Source organism: Hyla sarda, chromosome 3, assembly GCF_029499605.1.
Source record: "Hyla sarda isolate aHylSar1 chromosome 3, aHylSar1.hap1, whole genome shotgun sequence".
Taxonomy (NCBI): domain Eukaryota; kingdom Metazoa; phylum Chordata; class Amphibia; order Anura; family Hylidae; genus Hyla; species Hyla sarda.
The window spans coordinates 194,384,453-194,407,267 of NC_079191.1; the positions used below are offsets into that span (position 1 = coordinate 194,384,453).

Consider the following 22,815-nt stretch of genomic DNA (forward strand, 5'->3'; position numbering starts at 1 on the left):
TGTTTCAATAAAAATAAAACAAAATGTTTTGGACAGTACAGAGAAACAACCAAACATATAATTGATTATGCTAACAATGGAAAGGCTCATTGGGTGGATTATACATGACAAGCAAAAATATGGTAGATAGAATATCGATTGGGTTCCGTTTGGGTATATCACTATGACATAAAAGCAGACACATTCTTCCTGTTCTACATCTATTTCTTGGTCATGAAGCATACTGTGTGTAATAATATATAATGCAGTCTGGATATTGACATGAAAGGGACCAATGACCCAGTGATTAATCTGGCAAAAAGAAGCGTGTGAAATGAGGGATAACATCTTAGCTCATATGTCATAATAGTGACCCCAATGCCAATATATTACTTTATTCAATTGAGTACAATTTTAACTATAATTTATATGAATTAGATAGTGTACTAAAATTAAATATAGCCTCCGGACCCTTTATAATGAATTCAGAAACTCCTTGGTTAAACTTTCTTGATGTCTCTGTTCAGGCATACCGTATAATCTTATTCAATAATTGAAAAGTTCAATACTTCCACTCTTTCAACCCTCCAGCATCCTAGACGCAATTTGGACTGAGTCCTGTGTGAAATGCACATTTAAATTTTGTAAATCAAAAAGGCATAAAGCATGAAGGAACTGCTTTACATCCAGCTTAGACACCAAACTAGCACATAAAATGTAATTGTTACATATTCTCAAGTGTGTAATACAGAAATGTAACTCTGTTTATTTGTCAGCAGAACAAATTGTAAGACGTAGTCCTAACAATCTGCTGCTTGCAAGGTCACTAAAATGCTGCCCTCATCTTTGCTAAATGTAAAATGACAGAAATGCATTTAGTATATTAAAGCTTTGCTGTAAAGTGCAAAGATCTTCATATATCTGCTTGTAAAGCAATAAGTATTTATAAGATAAAACCTGGAGATGGTTTAAAGTAAAGGTGGCCATACATTCTTAGAAACTGTCGGTATGGCCAAATGTACATTTGTTCTCTATGGAGAGGGGAGGGGTAAGCTACAACCAGACTCCTCTCTGTGTCGGCTTAAAATATTAGAATCTAGCAAACAATTAGGTTGCGTTCACATAATGTTTTTGGGCATTCTTTTTTTTACATACAAAAATTGGCTGTGTTTGTAAAAAAGTATATTATACAAATTGGTTGAGATGATTTACCATCTACTACCGTTATGCCCCGTCAAGAATGAGCGTTAAGTACTTTTTTATTTTTTAAGTTTAATGGCCATTATCTGGGCGGGCATAATGTGCAACAATGGGTCCTGATGGATCCATCGTAGCATGAGTAGTGGGAGAAAAAGATAGCGCCTGCAGTATTTTTTCTCCCACTATTCTCCCCGCGTTCCCCGAAAGCCATCACATTGCTGCGACATAATGGCCAGAATTAAAGCACATACCAAATTTATTTAAAGTCCATTGAAATAGCAGATGATTTTTCCCCCAAATAATTTTCTATTGACAATAGAGATGAGTGAATTTTTCCAGAAAAAAATAGTTTCAGTCCGAATTTGTTTGCAGAGAATTGCTATTAAAAACGGCTATTTCTGGGCTACAGAGAGCATCAATAGAGATGTAGAACATGTTGCTTTGTCGTAACACACATAGTGTTATTGAAATAATGTTATTCAGTAAGACATGCAGATTACAGGCATCGCTATTAGAATCACTGCCACAGAGCATCTGGATATAGCAGCAGGGAGACCATATGGCATCAAAACTGAAGAGATTGAGGGGAGTACAATGCGCTCCAGTATGCTTAAAACAGTATTTGTCTAGAACAGCAGCAGGTGTGTACTTTTGCCTGGCCTTTCAAAGTAACTAGGCCCTTAAGACTTTAACAGGAATAAAATGGTACACCACGTAGATGTACGTATGTGGTATGCACGTATGAGAAGAGTACAATGCGCTGCAGTACGCTTAAAACAGTATTTGTCTACAACACCAGCAGGTGTGTACTTTTGGCTGGCCTTTCACAGTAACTTGGCCCTTGAGACTTTAACAGGAACAAAATAGTACAACACTTAGATATACGTATGTGGTATGCACTTATGAGGGGAGTACAATGCGCTCCAGTACGCATAAAACAGTAATTTGTCTACAAAACCAGCAGGTGTTTACTTTCGGCTGGCCTTTCACAGTAACTTGGCCCTTTAGACTTCAACAGGAACAAAATGGTACACCACTTAGATGTACCCACAGATTACACTTAATAGAGGACAATACGCTTTTAGTGCTCTGCTCACCCTAATTGGCTGGCTACTATTAGCTTTTCAGTTGTTGTACACACCAGTGGTGCAGCACACAGTCGCTGTGTACTACACCCAAAATTGCATTTTCTCTCTCAATCTCACTCTCTTTCCTTGTCAGTGCTTCTAGGCTGGATTTGGGCTTGAGGTGAATCACTGCTGTAATACACCAAAAACTGTGCATTCTCTCTCAATCTCACTCTCTTCCCTGTCAGTGCTTTTATGCTGGATTTGGGCTTGAGGTGAATTGCTGCTGTAATACAACCGCAATTGCTCTTTTTCTCTCAATCTCTCTCCCTTTCCTACCAGTGCTTCTAGGCTGGATTTGGGCTTGAAGTGAATCGCTGCATTAAAAAAGCTTTTCTGTGCAACACACTGCTCTCTGTTTCTCTTTGTCTCTCACTCTCTCTCTGCAATAGAACATTGATGTGAGTGGCCTTAAGATGGCAGCCGATTATATAGGGCTGTGACATCACAGGGGTGACTGGCTGCATGTGATTGATTCAGGGTCATCCCGCCGACCCTTGTTCCCGCCTTCCCAGGATTCCTTTCCCCATGTCTTCACATGTGGAGCCGCCATTTTAGATACCCTGGATCCTGGACCGCACTAAATGGAGTTTAATGATGTGATTTGCACGATCGAATTGCAGCGATATTTGCATTCCTTGCAAATCAAATTTTCCTGAAATTCGTAACAAATTTGGATTCGTCAGATTCGATTCGCTCATCCCTAATTGCAACAATGAAACACAGTAAAAATCTTTTTTTTAACTTTTCCAGCTAAAACTAAAGCAATTTTTATTATGCTTTTAAAAAAAATTGGGTGATGTTTTTTTTTTTTTATTAACATTTTGGTATCAATATATTTTAAAATATGGGTACTAGGCTTACAACTAAGACTTACTGTTCTATATAGATCATTTCCCAGATCTATATAAAAACATACAGGATTACAGTGAAAGGTAACACTAGGGTGTACATAACAGAGCTACACCCAATAGCTGTTGCTCACAGACCAGCCTCCCTTCCCTGTAGAATGAAAGTTCACCAAGCATGCACATACCTTTTTCCCATTAATTTGAATGTGAAAGCTTCAGTCTATTGCCACCTATGTTTATGAAGAATGCTGTAAAGCATATTTCTAAATGTTGTTAAAAACAAAACAGCTCAGACAATATAGCAATCAGCATAATATGCAAAGAAAAAAAGAAAAATTCCAGTCAGAAAATAAAAACAGAATAACACAACAAAAACATGTTTCGGTATCTGGCTCTATCAGAAAAAGTATATTTGTCAATAACAAAAACTTTATATAATGTAGAAAAAAACGGATTTCTTGCTGTGGCAGGCGGCACCCAGGTCGCTACCCCTGGCACGACTTGTCCACACAGATAGCTGGGGGGGGGGGCGTGGCACAGGAGACTGGCAGTACGTGGCAAGATGGCAGAAGGTCAGGGCACATAACAAAGGTGCAGGGTAGGTAAGGTAGCAAGGAACGGGTACACAGTAACAGGAACACAGGACTGTCACTATGGCACTAGGCAACCAAAGATCCGGCAGGGAACCAAGGGAGAAGCTGATATTTAAGGACAGGGTGCAGGTGTAGACACTTGACTAAATGAGCACTGGCCCTTTAAGAGTCAGAGCTCTAGCACATGCACGCCCTTGGAGGGGGGGCACACGCACTAGAGCTGCGAGGAGAGGCAGAAGATGATGGAGGTGAGTGACAGGCTGGGATTCGCATGCGGGCGTGTCCCGCGATGCGAATCCCAGCCCCGCCGGCAGCAGGGACATGAGCAAAGAGCGCTCACGGCCAGCGTGTCCGGCCGGAGCGCAGGTGTTAAATGTATTATACATAATTTACTTAAACTAAATAAGAGTTGTTTTAGGAATGTGAGAACAATACTGCAAATGGAGTTCTTATTTTACAAAATATTTAGTTATTTTTTCCAATTTAGCAAAATCTCTTCATGAAAAAACACAGCTCAATATTTTTTATGTGGATGTCCATTTAATGGGAGTTAACATTGTAACATCTATATAATAAACACACCCATAGAGATGATCCTATAATGACAATCCATTCTGTTCCCAGGTAATGGGTCAATGTGTTATTAAGAAGCCTAGCTGGTTATAATTTCCACCTTTTTCCACATGTCATTTTCCAAGAATTTCACAGCTGAAATATCAAGCAGAAGTACAAACAGTGACTGTGATAATGGATGTATTCGTTTACAGTACCCTAGTCAAATGGCACTGTGTCAGAACAAGAACATTAATGCTGGCACTGCGATATCAAATCAAAGGACCAAATTACGTTTGTGATTATTACATGATCATTGTAGTTTGCCAGTGGTGCTAGTGACCAAAATCATTTAGAAACTAAGGAGATGGAATTAATATGGCACTACATTTGTCTTCTGATTCAAGCTAGTAGTACAAAGCATGACATTTAAATTAGTGCACTATTTTTTAATGAGCCTATAAAAGCTTTAATGATCTTTCGCATACCATTATCATCTTAATTGCAAGACAAGCTTATTGTATTTTTAATGTTATAATGCTAGACTTTAACTATTTTTCTTATATTAAAGGGCAGAAATGTTCGCTGCACCTACAGTGGACCAGGTTCTGTATTCTACTCAAGAATCAAACCATTTAAGACAAATATACAGAGGCAGCTCTCTAATTAGGCAAGTTAGGCAGCCACTTAAGGCCTCGCTCTTGTGGAGCCATCATTGCTGCCTAAATTACCCCCCTAACAACGTAAAATGAATGGAGATGTGTGCAATATGCAATTTATACTGTTAATTTTTAATATCACTTTCACATGTTTTTTAAGGGTGTACTCCACTGGAAAACTTTTTTTTAATCAACTGGTGTCAGAAATGGAAGAAAATATGCCATTTTGTGAATTTTGGGGGCTTCCGTTTCTATGCAGTACATTTTTCATTGTAAATTACACCTTATCTTTATTCTGTAGGTCCATAAGATTAAAATGATACCCTACTTATATAGGTTTGATTTTTTATTACTATGGGAAAAAAATCATAACTACATGCAGGAAAATGTATATGTTTAAAATTGTCATCTTCTGACCCCTATAACTTTCTCCATTTGTTCCATGTACGGGCCGGTATGAGGGCTAATTTTTTGTGCCCTGATCTGAAGTTTTTATCAATACCATTTTTGCTTTGATTGGACTTTTTGATCGCTTTTATTAATTTTTTTATGTTATAAAAAGTGACCAAAAATACGCTATTTTGAAGTTTGGTATTTTTCTGCGCGTACGCCATTGACCGTGCAGTTCAATTAACGATATATGTTTATAATTCGGACAGTTACACACGCAGTGATACCACATATGTTTATTTTTATTTACACAGTTTTTTTATGGGAAATGGGGGGTGATTCAAACTTTTATTAGGGAAGGGGTTAAATGATCTTTATTAACTTTTTTTGTTCACTTTTTTTTGTAGTGTTGTAGCTCACACTGATCTTTTACACAGATCACTGCAAATCCATAGATTTGGACGCACAGGAGTCAGGTAAGGCACCCTTCTGCTGCGTCCTAGCTGATCGGGACATCGCAATTTTATCTAGACTAAGCTGTCGGGATGCTTTTACTTTCACTTTTAGACCAGACGATCAACTTTGATCGCCGCGTCAAAAGAGTTAATGCTGGGCATCTGCCAGAATGTCGATGTCCGGCATTAGCTGATAGCAGCCTGGACCGTGCGGGTATGATGCGAGCTCTGCTCCTGAGCTCGCTTCATAACCCTCACGTGCTGCAGCGACGGGTATACTCGTTGTTCTGTGGCAAAGGGTTAATTTCGAGCATCAGTGGGGTCCCTGAGTTTTTCCTAAGGCCTCACAAAGTCTAGAGCCACCTCTGCAAATATATGCTGTGCATATATACTGCAAATAATTATCATTTGTATGATTTAAAAGTGCATTGTTATTTAGCCATCAATGGGGGTCTGAGCAGTCAGGCCCCCTTCATTAATGCCAAATATATCCATCAATTCCTCCTGCTGCAACCTCTTTCTGTAAACCCCAACGGTCTAGTCTAAGTCCAGATCAACTATTTTGGTCTGGCACATTTGCAACAATAAATATGGGCCAATGTTTTAGTTTGAGGGGGTTATGGATAATACGTAGAGACCCCAATTTACTTTAAAAAGTGGATTTTCTATTTAGTTAAATTGTCTTTCTGGCTGTTTTTTTTTATTTTTTTAACTGTATTAACCATTATGGCACATGTTGTTGAGTATGCTCAATTGTAGCAAAGTGAGACAGAAAAACCTGAGTACATTTCCTGTCCATCCAGGGTAGTATTGCTAACCTGTTACTCAACCACAAGCTTCTGCCAAAATGCTGTCCCCTATGCATACAGCAGATCTCTAGGAATCCATTAAACAAGTTTAAGAAATTTACGTAAACTTCTTGTGCAAATCCAAAATAATACAGTTGCTTTGGTCCTGCTTTGAATGGTAAAGTTTGTTTTTTTAGCCAAAAGATTTGATATGTGGTCACCCTCCCTTTAAAATTTGCTACTATAGCAACTTTACTGGATTTACCAATCCTGAGGTGCTTGTCAGCACATGTACATGTTATGACTAATCTTCTTACGCACTGTTTCCCAACCAGTGTGGCTCCAAAAGTCACAACACTACAACTCCCAGAAAGCCCGGTTAGTAGCTGGAACAGATGTTCTGGGACACTACATCTTGACTTACACACTGCGGAATTCCCACAGAATTCCGTGAGCGGAATTCCGCAAGTGGAATTCCACGCAGTGAACATTACCATCAATGTGAATGGGTCTTCCGCGAGACCCGTTCACACTGAGGAATTTTGCCGCTGAAATTGTTCTGCACAGAGAATGTACATGTTCATTCTTTGTGCGGAATTCGGCAAGCACTGCATAGCTGTCAATGGTGACGGCGTAGTGCCATGCGGTCCTACCTCCGCCTTACCGCTATACGGAATCTCAGCTCATGGAGATTCCGCAGTGTAAACATGCGGAAACATCTGCCACAGAAATTCCACAATGTGCACAATGCAGCAGAATCCCATTAAATGCAATGGGACTCTGCTGCAGCGTAATCTGATTCTGACATATGAACATGACTTTAGAGTCTAAACATATGTATCTTTGGTAAATGACCCTAATGGGGGAACTTACTATTTTGCAGTGTTTATGACACTGTTCTTATACTGTGCCTCTTTTCCGCTTGCTTATACATGATATATCTATTAAATTATCACATGATGTTTAATAAATATGATGCAACTATGTAAAGTATATGCATCTAAACTAGAAAAAATAGGTGATTGGATACGTTCGTTCTGGGCTTGAGTCAAATTGTGCACTTTTTTTGTAGCATGGTATAAATCTTCTATAAATGTTATAAATCTTCTATAAATAAGATATATATATATATATATATATATATATATATATATATATATATACATATATTTATCTTATATATAAGATATACTTAAAAGTAAAGAACTGTAAACGCATTTGTGAGCAACTAAGAGACCTCCCAAAAAAAGTTGTGACAAGTTCACATTTGACTTTGATTGTACAAGGTTGATAAATTTCCTTCTTAGTCACTAGCTGACTACTTTCGGCCCATTAAAGGGGTACTCCACCCCTAGACATCTTATCTCCTAGCCAAAGGATACTGGGATCCCCTGCGATCTTCATGCTGTTACCCCGGCATTATGAACATTATGTTCAGAATGCTGGGTTCGGGCGGCCGTGGTCGTGACATCACCCCACGCCCCCTTATGTTGCCACGCCACACCTCCTCCATTCATTTCTATGGGAGGGGGTGTGATGGCTGCCACACCCCCTCCTTTAGACAAGAATGAAGGGGGGATGGCGTGATAGCACAAGGGGCTATGGCGTGATGTCATAAGGGGCCATGGCATGATGTCATAAGGGGGCGTGGCGTGACATCACAACCATGACTGCCCGAGCCCAGCGCTCTGAACATAATGTTTGGATAGAGGATGAGATATCTAAGGGTGGAGTGCCCCTTTAAAATCTATTATGCCCATGCATGTCTGTACACAGATATGTCAGCATCCCATTTTGACAGGATGCAACATATTGGCAAATCGTGGTGTGAATGCACCCTTATATACAGTATATATGAAAAATGTATGGTTAAACCTTATATACTTATATTGTATTTTATAGAGACATAACACTATAGTAAACAATTACAAACTAACAGTGGCAACCATTGTACACAGCCATAAATCCTTATACCCGGTAGATATACTGAAGCTAATGAAAAGGAAGAACAATGCTCTTAGTAATCAAGTGTACGTCCCAGGACCCCACTCATCATCCAGCAAGTACAAAATGTAAAATAGGCAGCACTACTGGCGTTATTTACTGAAAATATTAGGATTCTTAGGAAAGGTCCCATGAGTTAGGACTGAAACACTGCACATATGCGTAACTAAAACTGTTTTCACTGAATAATCCATTTTCTGCAGCTATACTAGACTAGCATCTACGGTAGTGTTACAGCAACATACGGCAGATTTGCAGAGACTGCGGTGACTTAAAATCTATATATGTGTTAAAAGGTTGTTCCTGCAGCTTGTGCATGAGTTTTTACAAGCTCCTTTCAGATATGTAGAACAGTCAAAAATTTTCTGTAATAAATCTACATATGAACATATGCTTAAAGATATTGCTGATAAACATTGATGTCAACAAGTCTTTAGAAGAATATGCATAAACAGATGATTCACACCATCTGAGGGTAGAAAATGGAGTAGAGTGAGGGTAGAAAAGGCCTGTGGGCAGGTCTGGGTCTCATTTCTTCCTCTTGCCCCTCCGTGGGGACTTGGCTGGGACAAGTGAAACAGCTCCTTCCCCTACAATAGTACTCTCCCTGGTTCGATGGAAATGTAATCTGGTTTGTCAGGGAACTCCAACAGGAGGAATGCTCAACACGTGGAAACATGTATGGCTTTTAAGAGGGTCTTAATTTAAGGTAATTTATGCATGCCCGCAACTTGGGCAAGACAAGGTACTTCCCCGGGTTTCCATTTACTGACGAAAGAGCTTTGCACCTCTTTTGGGAGTATCTGTTTTTTGGATGCCTTTTATAATTTATTTAAAGGTTCTGTACCCAGGAAAAGTCACTCATGTCATTATGTTTTTCATGTATATTTCCTATGGTCTACTGTGCTGAAGCAATTTGGTAGCTCTGGTTGCTTCAGAACTGTTTTAAGGACACTACATCCAGGAATCATCTAATTTTCAAAAAAGGAGAACATGTCCCTCTTGGACTACCGCAGACTGATCCATCTTAGACAGCCAATTTAATGGGTACAACTAGCCATATTGTGAAACGAGTAGGAAATGAAAACACAGGACTGGGCTTAACCCCTTAAGTACGCAGTGTTTTTCCGTTTTTGCATTTTCATTTTTTCCTCATCACCTTCTAAAAATCATAACGATTTCAATTTTGTACATACAATTCCATATTATGGCTTATTTTTTGCGCCACCATTTCTACGTTGCAGTGACATTAGTCATTTTACCCAAGCATCCACGGCAAAACAGGAAAAAAAATTCATTGTGCGACAAAATTGAAGAAAAAATGCCATTTTGTAACTTTTGGGGGCTTTTGTTTCTACGCAGTGCCTTTTTCGGTAAAAATGACACCTTATCTTTATTCTGTAGGTCCATACGGTTAAAGTGATACCCTACTTATATAGGTTGGATATTGTCGTACTTCGGGAAAAAAATCATAACTACATGCAGGAAAATTTATATGTTAAAGATTCTCATCTTCTAACACCTATAACTTTTTTACTTTTCTGCATACGTACCGGAATGAGGACAATTTTTTTGCCCCGTGTTCTGAGGTTTTTATCGGTACCATTTTTTTATTGATCAGACTTTTTGATCGCTTTTTATTCATTTTTTCATGATATAAAAAGTGACCAAAAATACGCTATTTTGGACTTTTGAATTTTTTTTAGCGCATACGCCATTGACCGTGCGATTTAATTAATGATATATATTTATATTTCGGACATTTCCGCACGCGGCGATATCACATATGTTTATTTTTATTTACACAGGTTTTTTTTTTATGGGTAAAAGGGGGTGATTCAAACTTTTATTAGGGAAGGGGTTAAATGACCTTTGTTAACTTTTTTTTCACTTTTTTTTGCAGTACTATAGCTCCCATAGGGAGCTAGAGCACTGCACACACTGATCTCTTATGCTGATCCCGTAGCTTTGCATGGATCAGCGAAATAGGGGCTCGATTGCTCAAGCCTGTAGCTCAGGTTTGGAGCAATCAAACCCAGATTGGACGCGGCGGAGACAGGTAAGGGAACCTCCGCTCGCGTCCTAGCTGATCAGGACATCACGATTTTATCGCGATGTCCCAATAAGCCCGACTGAGCTGCCGGGAAGCGTTTACTTTCACTTTCACTTGCAGCGGTCAGCTTTGATCGCCGCGTCTGAAGGGTTAATAGCGAGCGGCACAACGATTGGTGCTGCGTGCTGTTAGCCCAGGGTCCCAGCTATGAATAGCAACCAGGACCGACCCGGTGTGACCCCGTTTTAAACACTGGGACCGGGCGTGGGGCGTACAGGTACGGCCTACATCCTTAAGAGGTTAAAGGGGTACTCCGGTGGAAAAAAATTTCTCCTGCTCTGGATAGTTCCTGACATGGACAGAGGTGTCAGCAGAGAGCACTGTGGACAGACAGAAAATAAATCCAAAAACAAAAGAATTTCCTCTGTATTATACAGCTGCTAAAAAGTACTGGAAGGATTAAGATTTTTTTTTTTAATAGAAGTAATTTACAAATCTGTTTAACTTTTTGGCACCAGTTGATAAAAAAAAAAATGTTTTCCACAGGAGTACCCCTTTAATGAACAGCCAGTCAGCACATCCCAAATAAACTATCTGAACAAGTTAATGGATTCTGCATTAGGTCTGTGTTCACACATTGGGTTTTATTTGCTGTACAGTTTCATTACCACTGTGGTACCACTGTGTTTTACTATGAATTTTTCAAAATGATGTAAATATTGCACAATTTTACTGAGATTATGCAGATTGTTGTCACTTCCTGCGCCCGCAAGCTCACGGTCTCTGCTCCCGGCAGGGCCGGGATTCGCATCGCGGGATGCGCCCACATGTGAGTCCCAGCCCATCACTTACCTCGCTCCTCTACTGCCCCCTGCTCTGCGTCTCAGGTCCCGCACGCGTGTCCCTGTCTCCTAGGGTGTGCGTGCGCTGGTGCTCTGAGATTTAAAGGGCCAGTACACCCATAATTATTATGCACCTGAACAGCACATTATAAAGTTGTTGCACCTCCCACACCCCCTGCCGGATCTTCAGTGCCATTTGCCTGAGAGAAAGCGTACCCAATTGCCTGTTTGCCATACCCGTGTACCCAAACCTTTCTGCTACATTTACTGACTAAGAACCTTTGCCGCCTGCCTTGACCTTCTGCTACGTTGACTACGCCTCTGCCTCATCCTCCTGTACCTCGCCTTGCCCAGTTACCTGTGTGGTCGAGCCGTATTGGGGGTAGTGACCTGGGTGTCGCCTGCCGCAGAAAATCCATCCTGCTTTGCGGCGGACTCTGGTGAAGACCAGCAGCACCTTAGACTCTGCTCCCCGATACGGTCTGAACCATCAGCCACACAGTTGGAGGATCCACAACCTGTTCCAGACTGCCTGGATCCAGGTGCGTGACAATTGTGGTAAAATGATTTTTTTTTTACTGCAAATGGCTATTTTGTATTGCCTCTACATTTACAGTACTCTTATTGATCTACAATATTTTCAGGAATGGAGAGCTTGTTTCATGTGGTCACTGAATGGGAGATTTGTGGCAAGACACAGATTTTTTTCCCACAATAGTAACTGATTGCCAGGTGTACAGCCCAAAATCACAGCACACGGTGGGGGACAATGTTGGTGTAGGTAGATGTTTTTTGTACATTGTTTTGGTGCATTTGCACCAAATCTACCAAACTTGTATAGCCACTTGATACATTTTGTGCAAAGTTCTAAATCTCCACACAGTTCTAGATATACACCTGAGATGCACCTCACAGGAAAAGTGGTGTGTCCTGGACACAGGGATTTCGTTCTATTGCTTTGAGGCTAGGATTCTACTGAGGTTTTTTTCCACCAGCAAAAACATCAAAAAACTGCCACAGCTTTTTCCTGCATTTTTTCAGTTTCATTTTTGGAAATGTGTGTGTGGATACAGTCATTTTTGTACCCTGTGGTTTTCTCACTGTCTTCATGGTATCAATCCATGGGTCGGATGCAGAGCGCCCAGTCCACAGAGTGTAAGGAGGTAAGGAGTGATGTATAGCATAAACATATACAGGGTGCAGAGCATCACTACTTCCTCCACCAGCTTTATAATATACAGGGGTGCATTGTGTACCCATATATACTATACAGGAGCCCAGCAGGGAAAGAGTTAACCCATGCTGCTGCTGAGTCATACTGGGTTAACTCTTTTTTGCTATCCTGTATATACAGCCATCTATAGATGACTATATATACAGGATACAGTAGGCAGACATCAACAATTGGAGGCTCCCTGTTTAGGAACACGCTGGAGCCGGCAGGGAGTGCAGTGGAGCGGCATGTGCCGCTTGCATGTAAAGTTAATAAATGTGGATTGCAGCGGGTCTCTGAAGAATGACCTGCTGCGATCTGTCCCTCAGCATCTGGACTACAACTCCCATCATGGACATAATATGTCCATGATGGGAATAGTAGTCCAAACAGTGCAAAAAGAGTCTTGCAGCCAGGGGATGTGCAAGAGCCGTTCCTCAGCGCTGCGGTACTACAACTACTCCCATCATGGGACAGACTCTGTCTCATGATGGGAGTAGTTGTATTTTAGCAGTGCTGAGGGACGGCTCCTGCATCCCCTGGCTGACTCTGTAGGGTTCTACCTTTGGACACTTTAGATTTATTGCAAAAAAAAAGCGCAATTTAGAAAAAAAAAACACCTTTAAACAAATTTTGCGCTAATAATAATAAATACAAGCCCACTGCATAAAATGGTGTACGGTACTCCAAGCAGTAGACAACTTTGCTAAATGTTCCACCCAAACAAAAAAAGCGCAATTGCACAAAATTTGCAAGGCAATATAGAACAAAAAAGTGGTGTAAATGCAATGAAACATGTCCCCCAGTAGGTTTTCTTTCAAGGTGTGTGTGTGTGTGTGTGTGTGTGTGTATGGGTGTGTATGTGTGTGTGTCTGTATGCATGTGTAGGGGGAAAGAAGTAGTGTTTAACCCTTAAAACCCATACAAGTAATCATTGAGGCTGTGCAATCAGATGGCGACAAAACTGTAAAACATTAACAAATGGTTTTTCTTATTCATTGTACCAAATGCAAAGTACAAGTATGGAGTAGGTGCTGCTTAACATGCAGTGCTTGCACTAATCTCAGACAAAGCTTACTACTTGCTGTCACTTACTAATTACCTTCCTCTTATCGGTAAGCAGGCAGAAATATAAAGCACCCCTTTATGTAGATAAAATAGTAAAGATAAAACTCATGGCTAAAACCTAAGTTATAAGCTGTGTGCTTGAATTTATCAGAAGCATTTGAATAAAGTAACATACTGAGAGGAAAGGAGATTCACCTCCGCTGGTGTTTAAAGGGATTGTGCGCTGCCCTGCAGTTCGGAGCTCCGCTCACAGCGTCCGGAAGTTCATTACTCCGAATGCTGTGTGCGGGCTTCCGTGTTCGCGGCTGTGTGCGGGGGCAGGCGAGACGTCACGAAGGGGCCGGGAAGTCTCGCCCGCCCCCTCGTGACGTCAAGCCCACACCCTTGTGACGTCACGCTCGTCCCCTCTACCAAAGTCTATGGGAAGGGGGTGTGAAAGCGGTCGTGCCCCCTTCCCATAGACTTTCGTTGAGGGGGCGGGCGTGACGTCACGAGGGGGCGGGCGAGACGTCACGAAGGGGCCGGGCGTGACGTCACGCCCGACGCCTGCGAACACGGAAGCCCGCACACAGCATTTGGAGTAATGAACTTCCGGACGCTGTGAGCAGAGCTCCAAACTGCAGGGCAGCGCACAACCCCTTTAAGAAGCATATGTCACTGTCTGAGTCCTGATCAATGTTATCTCATTATATTTTCCTTTCAGCTTATTCAGTTATATGATGTCCATTAGTGTCATTCACATTTAGGTGTCATTTTATCAGGACAAACACGTTTTCATGCTTCCCCAATTCATTCATGGTTGGTTGTCAATGAATTGTGAGGCCAAAAGAAAAGACCAGTCAACAAGCAGTTCAATTATGTATTTATACAAGACTGGACACTGGGGAACCTTATTAAATGTACAGGAGAAGCCATTTAGACCAAGTGACACAAATGAAATTCAAATGAACCACTTATAAGAAAAATTCACTGTCAATGCTGCAAAATATTAGGATCTCATTCTAAGTTAGTGTGTCCTCAGAAAATTTTTAAATCAGTTCTTTTAAGTAAAACATTTTTTTGTATTTCATATATAGTGGGGCAAAAAAGTATTAAGTCAGCTACCAATTGTGCAAGTTCTCAGACTTAATAAGATGAGAGACCTGTCATTTTCATCATAGGTATACCTCAACTATGAGAGACATGATGAGGGAAAAAAAAAAAAAACTAAAATCACATTATCTGATTTTTGTAAAAAAAAATTTTTGCAAGTTATGGTGTAAAATAAGTATTTGGTCACCTACAAACAAGCAAGATTTCTGGCTCTCACAGACCTGTAACTTCCTATTTAAGAGTCTCCTCTGTCCTCCACTCGTTACCTGTATTAATGGCACCTGTTTGAACTTATCAGTATAAAAGACACCTGCCCACAACCTCAAACAGTTACACTCCAAACTCCACTATGACCAAGACCAAAGAGCTGTTGGAGGACACCAGAAACAAAATTGTAGACCTGCACCAGGCTGGGAAGACTGAATCTGCAATAGGCAAGCAGCTTGGTGTGAAGAAATCTACTGTGGGAGCAATTATTAGGAAATGGAAGACTTACAAGACCACTGATAATCTCCCTCAATCTGGGGCTCCACACAAGATCATTTCAAAATGATCACAAGAACGGTGAGCAAAAATCCCAGAACCACACGGGTGAATGACCTGCAGAGAGTTGGGACCAAAGTAACAAAGGCTACCATCAGTAACACACTATGCCGCCAGGGATTCAAATCATGCTGTGCCAGACGTGTACCCCTGCTTAAGCCAGTACATTTCAAGTTTGCTAGAGAACATTTGGATAATGCAGAAGAGTATTGGCAGAATGTCATATGATCAGATGAAACCAATGCTTTGCGGCTGTTTTTCTGCTAAGGGACCAGGACTGATCCGTGTAAAGGAAGGAATGAATGGGGCCATGTATCCTGAGATTTTGAGTGAAAACCTCCTTCCATCAGGAAGGGCATTGAAGATGAAACGTGGCTGGGTCTTTCAGCATTACAATGATCCCAAACACACTGCCCGGGCAAGGAAGGAGTGGCTTCGTAAGAAGTATTTCAAGATCATGGAGTGGCCTAGCCAGTCTCTAGATCTCAACCCCATAGAAAAACTATGGAGGGAATTGAAAGTCCGTGTTCCCCAGTGACAGCCCCAAAACATCACTGCTCTAGAGGAGATCTGCATGGAGGAATGGGCCAAAATACCAGCAACAGTGTGTGAAAACCTTGTGAAGACTTACAGAAAACGTTTGACCTCTGTCATTGCCAACAAAGGGTATATAACAAAGTATTAAGATGAACTTTTGTTATTGACCAAATATTTATTTTCCCCCACAGTTTGCAGATAAATTCTTTAAAAATCAGACAATGTGATTTTATGGATTTTTTTTTTCTTATTATGCCTCTCATAGTTGAGGTATGCCTGTGAGGGAAATTACATGCCTCTCTCATCTTCTTAAGTAGGAGAACTTGCACAATTGGTGGCCGACTAAACACTGCCCCACTGTGTGTTTATATATATATATATATATATATATATATATATATAGTCAATTTATGCAGCACTATTTCACCACAAAAAATGTCTGTTTTTGCAAGTGTAACAGATCCGATCTCAATCCACCTTTATCTATTTAGAGGAGGAGAACCTTTTATTATCTGTGGACAGTTTACAAAAATTCAGACACGGAAAGAAATCAGGTTTTGGAGCTACCGGAAATGTCTGTATGTCTGTGAGGTCTTAGTTTCTCCTTCTGTACTTCTGCAGGTACAAACTGTTCTAACTGACTGCAAAATACAAAAATAACACACGTAAATATGTTAAAACACTACAACACCAGTTAGCTGTGTATAAATGATTTTGCTCTAAACTCTGATGGCACTCCTGATGGAGTGAAACATGTAGGCTGGGCATCTGTTTTCATGTTTTAAACCACCGCACACACCAGTTTAGCTAAAGACTACCTTCGCTTAACTGGGTGTGTATGCTGGTTCAAAACATGAAAACAGAAGTCCAGCCTACATGCTTGGGTAGGAGTTACAATATTGGTAGAGGCTTCCAGCTATCCACATGATGTGTATACATCAATTACTTCAAGAACTACGCTGTAGCTCCACTTCCAAACATATACCAGAGTGGTGTTTCATCAATACCCCCTGAAATATTTACTTTACTCCTTTGTCTTTATTTGCAGGTAACTGGTGTGTTTTGTAGTGTTCTTAACATATTTAAATGTGTTATTTGCCAGAATTTGTATTTACTGTTGTTATTAAAGGCTAAGTTTTATCAGAAGGTGCGGTCTTGATCCTTTAGGCCAAGTGTTTTTTTTTTGCGATTATAAATCATTCACCCCTCTCCCTTTTATAGGAGATGCTGTAAAACAGCTGTCACGCCTACTTCCATAGACATGAATGGAGGGGGAGTGGCATGAGGTCACAATCACGGAAGCCCCAGGCTTCGGTGACCATAACGTCGCAGCATCGGCACTGAGATCATGGGGCCGGACCCCCTGTGATCAGACATATTATCCTCTATCCTTTAGATAGGAGATAACATGTATTGGGGCGGAGTACCCCTTTATTCGGGCTTTGAGCATACATAATTTTGCAGTATGATCCACTGTTTGATAATATACCGTACTCAATGCTGTTATGTTCTCCCTTTTTAAAGTTTACAGAATAGTCAGCCAGCAATACTGATCATTACTTTCTTTCACCTATTTTAAAGGGGTACTCCGGTGAAAAACTTTTTTTTTTTTTAAATCAACTGGTTGCAGAAAGTTAAACAGATTTGTAAATTACTTCTATTAAAAAAAATCTTAATCCTCCTGTACTTATTAACTGCTGAATACTACAGTGGAAATTCTTTTCTTTTTGAAACACAGAGCTGTCTGCTGACATCATGAGCACAGTGCTCTCTGCTCCATTGTAGGAACTGTCCAGAACAGCATATGTTTGCTATGGGGATTTCCTTTTACTCTGGACAGATGTCAGCAGAGAGCACTGTGCTTATGATGTCAGCAGAGAGCTCTGTGTTTCAAACGGAAAAGAATTTCCACTGTAGTATTCAGCAGCTAATAAGTACAGGTAGGATTAAGATTTTTTAATAGAAGTAATTTACAAATCTGTTTCTTTCTGGGACCAGTTGATTAAAAAAAAATAAGTTTTTCACCGGAGTACCCCTTTAATTAGTTAGTGCAAGACACTGTTTCTGTCACAGAAAGTACAACTCCACATTCTTAATGTTAAATAGCCCCTATGATCAATTATTTAAGTTTTTTATTAGTGTTGTTTATATGGCACCATTTTCTACAGATGGTGTAACGATGATTCAAATCAGTTTTTGTCAACAATGGGGGGGGGGCATTCATCATTGGTGAATAATACAAAGGGTTGTGGGTGGCTCACACTATAAAATACAATGTATACCAAGGTCGCTGTGTTGCATGATAACCTTCATGCCCCCAAAAAACGGAGAGTTTACGTGACTGGATATGGCCCTCTAAGTATGTATATACTACTAAATGTACTACTAAAATAAAAATAAATAAATAACTGATATGGCTAGTTTTTCTTAAAATATTTATTAAACTATTAATTGAAAGTCACGTCTATAGCAGGACCCTTGCCACATACATATGAATTAGCAATAAATGATGACTGTAAAAAGATGATAAAAATCAGTATTAAGTCCAATGAAACACCGCCTGCATAAAAATGTATATATAGTTACTCAGTGGATACAGTCTATGATGTAATCAGATAGGTAAGTCAAGCATATATAAACATATGAGATGATGCGCTGCACCACTCACCCCCCTACAGCTGGCAAATAGAGCGAGGTCCCCTCTCAGAGGAGATATGCGATCTGGGTAGCAGTACAGCAATGTATAGAGCCGTTCTTCCTAATGCTTGCAGACTGATGTTAGTCTGCGGCTCAGTTGAGTACTGCTTGATCTTGCTGCAGGATGGCACGGACATTCTTCCGGCCATGATGGAAGTGGCTGTATTTGGTAGCAGTGGTTGGTGGTGGGTGCAGCGGGCAGTGATGGCGTCCTTGTGCTGAGGATTGCGCGTGTGGTACAGTGGTACATAAGTAGTGAGGTTCCAACAGTTGTGAGTGAAAAAATAATAATAGTTTGTTAGTGAATAAATCTGAAAGTTCATATGCAGGTGGTCTAATAGTATTGGGGTATACAGCAATCCAAACACGTTTCAGGGGGGTCCCCTTCCTCAGTAGCAGTGTATAGTCTTCATCATTGTAGGTGTAAGTGAAGCATTTTTCTACACCATTTTTTGTGTGCTGGTAATGTGTAAGAGCACCAAATTTATTAAATAATCGCAGAGCATTTGATTAATTTTGTGCAGGTACACATTTTCTGAAATTTCACTCTTCACATATACCAAAAAGTCTGGGCTGGTGTAGATTAGAGTTTATTCAGTGGTTTTGCACCTTTTTTGCGCCTTTTCACAAAGAGTAGTTCATAGAACCTGTCCATATAATGCGTTTTGCCAAAATCTGTGGATTGCAACTCAAAATCAGCAGAAATGTGTAAACCAAAAGGTGCAAGAATAGGACAATTGCGACAAAATAGTGCCAAAAATACAAGGGGAAAAAAAGGGTAAACGCAATGATAAATGCCGGCCAATGTGTCACATAACTTAATTTCCTGAGTTTAGGCATACACAAACTAGGGTCAATTTAATAGTAAGCCAGTTAACTTAGCATACGTACACACTGCTTTTGCGCTCTACATTTAGCAAATAACTCAGGAAGGCTCAATTGATGTTCATTCCTTAAAGGAGGCCTAATCATTTTTGTCTCGTATAAGTCTGTATACCACAAAAGAAAGGATGGAATAGTGTAGCAGACAACACTATTCAATCCAATCCTTTAAAACTATATCTGTTAAACTAATGACTTATTATTCTATGGGTAATTCATGTCAACGCATGGCATTTATAACAAAGACCCATTTAATGCATACCTCATAAATCTCTAGTGATGTTATGGGCTATAACACTGGAGCTTGTGGAGGAAAAGATTCCTTCATCTCCTCCCCTGTGGTGATTCTACAGACAGCCACCCAGTAGAAATGTGTGTGATGGTACACAGCAGTACTGCCACTTTGCGAGAAGCTCAGGGGAATAATATCGAGGCCATATATATATATATATATATATATATATATATATATATATATAAATATATATATATTTTTTTTATATAGACATGGTTAACCCCTTCATGACCCAGCCCATTTTCACCTTCATGGCATTTTTTGAAAATCTGACCACTGTCACTTTAAACATTAATATCTCTGGAATGCTTTTACTTATCATTCTGGTTCCGAGATTGTTTTTTCGTGACATATTCTACTTTATGTTATCGGTAAAATTTCACTGATATTTGCATCCTTTCTTGGTAAAAAATCTAAAAATTTCATGAAAATTTTGAAAATTTAGCATTTTTCTAACTTTGAAAGTCTCTGCTTGAAAGGAAAATGGATATTCCAAATAAATTACATATTGATTCACATATACAATATGTCTACTTTGTGTTTGCATTAAAAAATTGACAAGTTTTTACTTTTGGAAGACACCAGAGGGCTTCAAAGTTCCGCAGCAATTTTCCAATTTTTCTCAAGATTTTCTAAATTGTAATTTTTCAGGGCCCAGTTCAGGTTGGAAGTGGATTTTAAGGATCTTCATATTAGAAATACCCCATAAATGACCCCATTATAAAAACTGCACCCCCCAAAGTATCTAAAATTACATTCAGTAAGTGTTTTAACCCTTTAGGTGTTTCACAGGAATAGCAGCAAAGTGAAGGAGAAAATTCTAAATCTTCATTTTTTACACTCGCATTTTCTTGTAGACCCAATTTTTGAATTTTTACAAGGGGTAAAAGGAGAGAAATCACCCTAAAATTGGTAACCCAATTTCTCTTGAGTAAGGAAATACCTCATATGCGTATGTAAAGTGTTCGGCGGGCGCAGTAGAGGGCTCAGAAGGGAAGGAGCGACAATGGGATTTTGGAGAGTGAGTTTTTCTGAAAGGGTTTTTGGGGGGCATGTCCCATTTAGGAAGCCCCTATGGTGCCAGAACAGTGGACCCCCCCCACATGTGACCCCATTTTGGAAACTATACCCCTCATGGAATTTAATAAGGGGTGCAGTGAGCATTTACACCCCACTGGCGTTTGACAGATATTTGAAACAGTGGACTGTGCAAATCAAAAATTTTATTTTTCATTTTCACAGACCACTGTTCCAAAAATCTGTCATACACCAGTGGGGTGTAAATGCTCACTGCACCCCTTATTACATTCCGTGAGGGGTGTAGTTTCCAAAATGGGGTCACATGTGGATATTTATTGTTTTGCGTTTGTCAGAACTGCTGTAACAATCAGCCACCCCTGTGCAAATCGCCTCAAATGTACATGGTGCACTCTCCCTTCTGGGCCTTGTTGTGCGCCCCCAGAGCACTTTGCGCCCACATATGGGGTATCTCCGTACTCAGGAGAAATTGCGTTACAAATTTAGAGGGTCTTTTTTCCCTTTTACCTCTTGTGAAAATGAAAAGTATAGGGCAACACCAGCATGTCAGTGTAAAAAATTTATTTTTTTACACTAACATGCTGGTGTAGACCCCAACTTCACCTTTTCATAAGGGGTTAAAGAAGAAAAATTTGTAAGGCAATTTCTCCCGAGTACGGCGATACCCCATATGTGTCCCAAAACTGTTGCCCTGAAATACGACAGGGCTCCAAAGTGAGAGAGCGCCATGCGCATTTGAGGCCTGAATTAGGGATTTGCATAGGGGTGGACATAGGGGGATTCTACGCCAGTGATTCCCAAACAGGGTGCCTCCAGCTGTTGCAAAACTCCCAGCATGCCTGGACAGTCAATGGCTGTCCGGCAATACTGGGAGTTATTATTTTGCAACAGCTGGAGGCTCCGTTTTGGAAACAGTAGCGTACCAGACGTTTTTCATTTTTTGGGGGGAGGGGGGCTGTGTAGGGGTATGTGTATATGTAGTGTTTTTTACTTTTTATTTTAGGTTAGTGTTAGTGTAGTGTAGTGTTTTTAGGGTACAGTCACATGGGCAGAGGTTCACAGCAAGTTTGCCGCTGGAAGTTTGAGCTGCAGCGCAAAATTTGCGCCATCTCAAACTTGCAGCACTCACTGTAAACCTCTGCCCATGTGAGTGTACCCTGTACATTCACATTGGGGGGAGGGGGCAAACATCCAGCTGTTGCAAACTCCGAGCATGCCCTTTGGCTGTCCGTGCATGCTGGGAGTTGTAGTTTTGCAACAGCTGGAGGAACACTGGTTTGGAAACACTAAGTTAAGTAATAAACTTTCAAGTGTTTTGCAACCAAACTTAGTGTTTCCAAAACAGTGTGCCTCCAGCTGTTGCAAAACTACAACTCCCAGCATGCATGGTCTGTCAGTGCATGCTGGGAGTTATAGTTTTGCAACAATTGCAACAGCTGGAGGCACTGAGGTAGGAAACGGACAATGTTTCCCAACTAGTGTGCCTCCAGTTGTTGCAAAACTACAACTCCCAGCATGCCCAGACTGCCAAGGCATGCTGGAAGTTGTAGTTCGGCAATATCTGAAGGATCAGATGTTGCCGAACTACAACTTCCAGCATGCTTGGGCAGTCTGGGCATGCTGGGAGTTGTAGTTTTGCAACATCTGGAGGTCCACAGTTTGGAGACCACTGTATAATGGTCTCCAATCTGTGCTCTTCCAGATGTTAGAGAACTACAACTCCCAGCATGCCTGGACAGACTGAGCATGCTGAGATTTGTAGTTTTGCAACATCTGGAAGAGCACAGATTGGAGACCATTATACAGTGGTCTCCAAACTGTGGACCTCCAGATGTTGCAAAACTACAACTCCCAGCATGCCCAGAAAGCCAAAGGCTGTCTGGGCATGCTGGGAGTTGCAGTTTTGAAACTCTCAGAGGCAGCAGTGAGATCGCTTTACGGCGATCTCACTGCTGCC

The 22,815-nt window shown here is 40.6% G+C and overlaps 1 protein-coding gene across 4 annotated transcripts in view; it reads right to left on the minus strand.

Moving 5' to 3' along the window:
- KHDRBS2 (KH RNA binding domain containing, signal transduction associated 2) overlaps window positions 1-22,815 on the minus strand; it is a 495,176-nt gene that overhangs the window by 374,329 nt on the left and 98,032 nt on the right. The window lies entirely within an intron of this gene.